The 8,275-nt window shown below is 37.5% G+C and overlaps 1 pseudogene; it reads right to left on the reverse strand.

Moving 5' to 3' along the window:
• Nucleotides 1–4,572: 4,572 nt before the first annotated feature.
• On the reverse strand, nt 4,573–5,431 carry LOC105857769 (ubiquitin-like-conjugating enzyme ATG3 pseudogene; annotated as a pseudogene).
• Nucleotides 5,432–8,275: the final 2,844 nt, after the last annotated feature.

Here is an 8,275-nt window from a genome sequence, read left to right on the forward strand (position 1 = left end):
CAAAGCCAGATTTAGTGGTAAATTGAGCATAGACTAACTTCACAATTATATTAAGTTTTAGGTTCCCCTATTTTTTTCACATCATAATTTCATGCACTCTCTCCATCAGGAGATCCTTCATCTGACCCCTCTTCATCTTAACATGCACTCTGATACACACTATTAAAAAGCGACAATGTTTTCTACCTACCCTCTATGTAACTCAGTTTCCTGATTTGCAAAATGGGCTTTATTGTGTCAATTGAATAATTTTCCTTCAGAGGCCTGAGAATTATTACCTTTCCCCATTTTCTCTTTTGTATTTTCAATGACATTGGAAACCATTTCTTTTCTCCTGCTTATTTCCACTGTGCTGTGCCATTAATCTTATTCCTCACCTCTAGTTTCAATACCTTGTCCACTCATCATGTCATCTAAAGTCTTTTATTTATTTAGTTTTCCTAACAGACCACTGCATCTTAAAGGCCTCATTGTATTTTTTTTAAAACTATTTATTTCCTTTTTGCAGGAAAAATATCTTGCTTCTGGTCTAGCTATTTAGACCAGATGGACACTGCAGGCAAATGAAATGAGAAGAAATAACCTACAAATAGCTAAGTATGTCCATTTCTTCTTTGGAATTTACCAATCAGATAAATCACCCCCAGCCACAACCCTGGAGGTGCAAGTGAGGGGCCAGAAGGCAAATCACTCCTAGAGTGATCTTCAAACAGGAGAAGTTTTACATGAAAATGTGTAGGAGAAAGTGTCACCCCAATGCCTGATGCCCTTCAGCTTTCTAACGAAATTGTATAATTAAGCAACACAAAAGCCAAATCTCTGCTCATTGCCTTCTTCTGCCGTTTTTTTTCCCATAAACTTCTCTGAGGTGTTGGCTGCACATGGACCATGTAGAGGTGCAAAATTTGCTGTCTTGCCGAAGGCACCTTGCTGAAGGAAGAGTGGGAGCTGAATTCCAGCTTCCTGTAGCAATGTAGCTGCCCAGAGGAAGAGGCACCATTTTCTACTGGCAAGGCAGAGTGAGCCTGGGGTGGAGTTTGTCTAGAAAGGCTGCCCTTTTAAAATTTGTCTGTCCAGAAGCAACACTTAAAAAAAATTGGTACAAAAGAGCTCCAACTATACACTCTTAAAAACTCTTCTACATCCTCCCTCCCCCAAAGAAATAAAACTCTATTTTTCTTTCTGTCTTCCTAATGTTCCCCTGCATTCTTTTCTGACTATTCTACTCCATATCACCACTTAGGTCACTATTGTTCAGTCTTCAGCCTCAGCTAAGTTTTCTTTTACTTCTTCTGTACACTGTTTAAGATAGGGCTGGCATGCTTGCCATTCTCTAGAATGGTGGTCTGCACAATTCAGGGTGGACTGATACCACCAGTTATGTTAAGATAATGTGGGCCTACCTTAACTTTGGCATCCATCATGCCCAGTCTTTGGCTAAAAATCACTCAAAGAGACAAACAAAAGCCCCACAGTCTTGTTTACATATGCTACTATTTCTAGCATCCCTCCTGCTATCCTCAATTTTAAACTTATTAGGTGTGTTATGCCATTAACTCTGCAAATAGGACCCTGGAATGTGCTGAGTTATGAAAAGGATATAAAAGGATAGATGTTACTTAGGACCAAAGAAAAAGGAGAAACTCCTATTTTGTGTCTACATTCTCATTCATTAGCTGATTTGCGAAACAAACATTAAACTAGGCCTTATGGATAAAAAAAAAAATGGTACTTTTGTCCTCACATTCTTTCCTCAGGCCATGGTTCTCAGACTAGAAAGCAGTGAGAAAATGTTGGCAAGAGGCACCCAACAGTGGAGCAGAAGAAATCGTAAGTGAACACTGGCTGGGCTAAATAAGCTCAAGTCTCTTGACATGGAAGAAACATGTTTCTTTTTCCACATCCGAGTTTCATTCTTTCTAATCTCTTCCCCATAAACTCCTGCTCTTTTGAATTCTCATCTTTGGTTGGACACTCTTTATTTTGTGTTTAAATAGGCTCTTTTAATGCCTGCACCTGATGGGGTAGCTCCTTATCTTGGTATATTGGCTTCTCAAGTACATGTTTATCTTCTAGGTGAGTCAGAATTATTATAGTTACTGTTTAAGAGCTTCTCTTAAGCAATCCTCTTCAGGATCAGAGATTATTTTCCCTCTTGCAGCTGTTGAAATTTGCTTTCCTATAGTCTGCAATACATATCTGACTTCTTGTCTATTACAAATTCTGAGGTTGTAACACTTAATGGTAAGAACCATAGAGATTTCATTGTCATGAGCCTTTAATTTACCCAAAGTCTATTTTCATTTTATTAAGAAAATTGAAAGTAAATTCTTTTCAACAAAGATTACTGTCCTTTTTGCTTCACTTCTATGCTCCTCTTCATAAATCATAGTGGGGCAGTATCTCCTGCCACTTTTTCTACAGCTTAGGATATTAAATTGTCACCAAGACATATTAAGAAACAGATATTCTTCTTTTAGTTGAAGGAGGTGTCTGGCAAATGTCTGTACAGCCCAGATCTGCTTCCTTTTATTTTTTGCATTTGATTTTTTTTACCAAGTCTTATATTTTCTACTCTTAGAATATCTTTGGAGTCATTCTCCTCTTCATTACCAGTTAAGGACACTTCCAACTAGATCAACACAAAAGCCTTCTGACTGGAATCTCTGTCCTCAAGTTTTTTCCTTTCAATATCTTCTGAAATCAACTATCAGATAAATATTAAAACAGTGCATTTAACCCATAATACTCCTGTTCAAAAACCTACAATGCATCTCAAGTAATAATAGGATAAAGCCGTCACTTCTCAGCTTGACATTGAAGGTCTCCACAAACTACTTTACAGATTTATCTTCCACTACTTCTCATTACGTCTTGATCGTAATCCTCAGGTCCAGCCACACTTACATGTTGTCATCTCTGCCATCGTATGGATGCTTTCTCCCTCTGGCATATCCTGCATGTGCTAACTCTACTATTTTTGTCACATCTTTTTAACTGAACTGCCAATATTATTGACTATTGCTCTGTATCATATGTTGTGGGAGATTCAATAAGTATGAGGCAAAATTTTTGCCTAGAGGAGACTTGTGACTTGTAGTTTATTGAAGAAGACACAGTGCAATCTAGAACTCTAGAGTGTAAAGAACCTACATTAATATAAAAGGGAGAATGTGATGTGCTAAAGCAAACGCCTTTACATATATTTTGGGAAAATAAGATAAGAGACTATTTCTGACCAGGAGGTTTGTGAAAGACTTCATGGAAGCAGGGTCATTTGAGTGAATGAGGGATAAAATGCCAACATATTGGAGTATGGGCATTCTAGGTTAAAAAATTAGCCAATAGTTCAGGGTGCTGGAGTATAGTGGCTATGTTTGTGGTGGGTGGAGAGAAGATCATTTGAGATAAGGCTGCAGAGTTAGCAGGAGCAGTGCTAAAGTGTTTCCATTTTGCTGTCTAGTCTACGGGAGACTTTGAAAGGTTCTGAGCAATGGAATAACATGATAGAATCTGTGCTTAGTGAAGATATCTCTGTCAAATATATATATATATGTATGTATATATATATATATATATATATATATATATGACTTTGAAATAAAGAGAAACCAAAACTGTTGATCAGATGGGTGGCTCTTGTAGTAATCTATGCCAATGGTGATGAATGCCTGAACTACAGAAAGCAGTGAGATGAGAAAGGAAGGGTTAGTAGGCAAAGCATTTCTGCAATATATTCTGTAAGATAGAAGAGGGAAGAAAGTAGGCATTGAGCATTTTAGAGGAACATTAACTTATTCAATACAATTTCATAGTACATAATATTTGTCAGGAACTCTGTTATGAACTAGGACTACTGAAACAAATATGCAACAAATATACTGAAACAAGTCTAAAGCAGAATGAGTTTACAATGTAGTCAAATATAGAAATATAAACAAATACCACACAAAGTAATTAAGATATCTATATCTACATCTATTTATCAATCTGCTTTTTTGGGGCACAGAGATATGAAAGAGAAGACTTATTACCATGCCATTTGAACTGGATTTTTAAAGATAAGTAGAAGCTTGATAAATAAGATGGGAGCATGAGACATTGAGGCAGAGAGAAGAGCTTCTGCAAACACACAGATGAATTAAAGTGCATGGTGTGTTCCTGGGGCCCCTGAGCAGCTAGAGAAGGCAGCAGAAGTACCTGGTAGAAAGTAGAAGGAACATTTGCTAGATTGTGCTCAGCATTTTTCATTTTTTTCTGAAGGTGATAATAAAACAGGAAAGGGTTTAAAAAGACGTCTGTGTTTAGAAAAGTAGCATTAAGTTGAAGATAAACTGGGGGTAAAGATCGAAGGTAGGCAGTTCAGTAGGGAGTTGTTGCAATAATTCAGGTTCAGGATAATGAATCTCCGGACTCAGGCAGTAGAGGGAAAAAAATGGAAGATTGAATGTTTATGTAGTTGGTGGAATCTAGATATAAAGCACAACTGAATGCAGAAAGAGGTTAGAAGGTGACTGCCAGGATTTACGTATAGATGATGGAGCTGACACTGTTGCCACTGACTGACTGTCATTTTTTTTTTTTTTGGTAGTGGAACATTTTTTATTGAATGCATAAACATATAAGTCCCTCTATTAGAGAAACTGTATATATTGGTGAATATGGTCAATGGTCACATCTATGAGTTAATTCTTTAAAAATCAGAGCCAATAATTAGGATAGATTCTACGCTCTCTTCATTACATTGTGAAGTGCCTTGTGTAGTCATATTCTATTGTTGGAATGACAGCTTGTACAAATTTCAAGAAAATTAGAAGATACATGTGAACTCCAAGTTCTCCCCCTCCTTCTGCAACAGTCTCAGTGATTTTCTTCATCGCCTCAGCATGCCTGCACGGGTGAACTGAACACATAGGAGGTGGTGGGAGATGAGGGTGATTTTCAATGGTCACTGTTTTCTTCACATGATCTTGACTGATGTCTTCACACATGTGCTCAACTGTTAAAGGCTGCCGTTGCTCATCATAGCCAAACAACCATAGTCGCGGTGTCTGGTAATATTTATAAGTGATGTAAATGTCATAAGTTCTGGTTTGCAAAATGGCATCTTTGCCTCCAGCATCAGTTTTAACTTTACAAGCTTCTACTATTTTTCTTGTGTCTAGAGTAGCCTCATCTGTTTCCAACAATCCACTCTCTTCATATTCTTCCATATCTGCAGCTTCTCCTTCATCTTCTTCTTCTTCCTCTTCCTCTTCTTCCTTAGTGCTGAACAATCTTGGAGTTTTATACTGTCCTTGCTTTCCAGTGTAATCTCCTTAACTGCTTCAGTTATTCCTGCAATACCTGTGTTGTGGTATGTGTCTACCCAGAGAAAGAAAATACAGGCCGAAGAACAGGGTTTATGCAAAAAAGTGTAAGTGATAATCATAACAGCTAATATTTACTGAGCCTTTATGTACCAGGCTCATTCTTGTATTTTGTATGAATTACTCCTCACAATGGAATTATGAAATAAGTAATCTCATTATCTCCACTTTACAGATGAAAAAACTTAACACATACAGAATGTAAGTAACTTGTCCATGTTTGCACAACTAGTAAGATATAGAGCCAGAATTTGAACCCAGTCAATATAGTGCAAGAGAATTTATCCTTAACTTTTGTCCACCCTTATATTTGACTTTGGACATATGAAGCTTTCTGTGTTGGTAGAGAGTTGAAGGATGGGAGAGCAGTCAAAGGTAGAGATGCAGAAATGACATTCAGTAACAGAGAGTACAGTGAAAGCACAGTGAAATTGATAAAGTGAAAGTCGAGTGAAAAGTGAACTGAGGATTGAACCTTACAAAATGTTTCTAATTAGTGTTTGGAAGTTGTATGTGAGTCATGTTGAGAATCAGGTGTGATCAGAGAAGTAGGAGGTGAGGAAGATGAGTACATGTTTTACACTAAAGAGAGTAGATACTGCCAATAGGAAACATGTTCATCAGCATTGAGACCAAGATGGTGAAGGACTGATGCAAGGCCATGAGGTTTGGCTTTGGAGGGTGAGTTTGAGGAAAGACAGTAAGCACAGACTTTGCTTTTTAAACCTTTTTTTTTCTGGCAAAAAACAGATCAGATATATATTTAAAAAAATTTTAAGTGTCTTGCAATTAAGAGCTATGTCTTGGGAGCCATAGGAAAATATGCTCCAACTGAGGTCAGCATGAATGCACCCAAGTTATTCACCTACAGGTTACATCAGCAGTGGTAGTCAACATGGAATGAGGACCTGAAGCTTTGCCTTTAATATTACATGTAGCATAAAACATTCAAAACTTTCTTATGTTTCCATAAGAAACAGCAAGAAGGAAAGGTAGTCATATAATGAGCCAACAAGGAGCCACAAACAATAAAATAGATGTAGACACAAAAGAAGGACAATGTAAAAAATATAGTATAACTTTCTGGATGGTAGAGATTGGTTCCACTGTAAAGATCAAAGTGTTAGTTTTTAAAAGAAGGATGAACACACACTTCTATGAAAGATTAGGAATTGAGGAGACATAAGACCTACTCCAATCCATTTTAATGAACTTAAATGAAGTTTTAAATATACTCAGAATGGTCATATGAGAGTCATACCACTGTGGTAGTATTTAAAAAAGAAACTGTCTCATCTATGGGATTCAGCTAGACCACTTTCCACTGGTGAGGCTCATCATTTTTCTTAGCATTCTTGATCCCTTGATATCCTTGCACTGAGACTCAGCTTGGGTATGCCCTCCCTCCATTATCAGACTCTCTATATTTGCTCTTTGTGTCTATGTCTCATAATCCCATGTAAGAAGCACTAGTTCACTTCCCTCCCCCATTCCTGGTGGGACACACTGGCTGGATCTTCCTCTGGTTCTTAAGCTCTGCACTAAAGGAGAGTGATCAGATAGAAATAATCTATGAAGTTAGCTAAAACAATGCATGTTGGATGACCTCAGCCTCCTCAGGGAAGTAAGAGGTGAGGTCATTTGCTAACAGTGAGGGAGTAGGCTCCAGGGTTTGAGGAGAAGAGAGGAAGTTTGGAAAAGTCACTGTGGAGAATTTGATTGAGAGTCATATGAATAAAAGGATTTCCAAGCAGTCCTGGGGGGATAACTGAGATTAGATATCACAAATTTGTAGTGGAGCCAATTGGCAGCTTCTTGACTTTCTCTAGTAATACTTGGCAGTAGGATAACAAGAACAGAGAAAACATATGGTTAGGTTTGCCCAACATTGAGGATTGGCAGGACAGCTGCAGAGGAAGTTCGAGATGGGCTAAAGGATCTTGATTACTAGTAAGAGAGTGGCCATTGTGTTCAGGCAAGGCAGAGAAATGAATGAACCAACTGAACACTCAAAATAACTGAAAATGTCACCTTGCTGTCATGGTATTGGATGATGTCATCCATTTTCCACTTAGTCAACAATTGCACACCTTACCACAGCCACAGTGAGAGCTGCACCTTTGCTAACTGCCAGGTGGAAAGAAATCCATTCCCAGCCAATAAATGATTAACCTCATTTACAAACCCCTGAGTATTTTATCTACCATGCTTTTAAATAACTTAAGCAACATGACTCTAGCAACTTAGAGTAGTCTAAATCTCACTCTCTCCTATTCTCTGATAGTTTCTGAGAAAACACTTTAATATTCTGCTCAATTTTCTTTTATTTCATTCACGTCAAGGCCGTGTTTTAAATGATTATATTTTAATAAAGTTATGTTAGTATGAGTTATGTTTTAAAGCATTCTAAAGGTGACACTGCAAATAGTGACTAATGTTTTGTTAATGTAAATATGACATTAACTAATTTGCAGTGAGTAAGAATTTCTTGTCTTTGGAAGGATTGTGTTACATCTATTAGGCTGATTTGGTCATCTTGTAGATATGATTTTGATCAAAATTATGTACATTAAAAACTCATTAAAAATCTGACAAATAGTTTTTCCTTGTCTCCATTTAACTAACTTCCAATTCAATTATGGAAACCATATTTTTATCTCATTTTCAGGCTCTAGAATTGGCTCTTCCTATGTTGACCAATATTTCAATGCCTTTCTTTTAGTCTTTGAATTACTGGAAGTCTCTGATGCACTTGAATTGCTGATATTGGCCATATCACTATTTCTTATTCATCCTGTAATCCTTGGCTCAATGCCAACTCCTTCAAGAAGTCTTCGAGTCACCTCCCTATCCTCCTGGGCTGGGCAAAGTGCCTCCCTTAGGTACCTGTATAACATTCAGTGTGT

The sequence above is a fragment of the Microcebus murinus genome, chromosome 11, assembly GCF_040939455.1.
Source record: "Microcebus murinus isolate Inina chromosome 11, M.murinus_Inina_mat1.0, whole genome shotgun sequence".
Lineage (NCBI taxonomy): Eukaryota > Metazoa > Chordata > Mammalia > Primates > Cheirogaleidae > Microcebus > Microcebus murinus.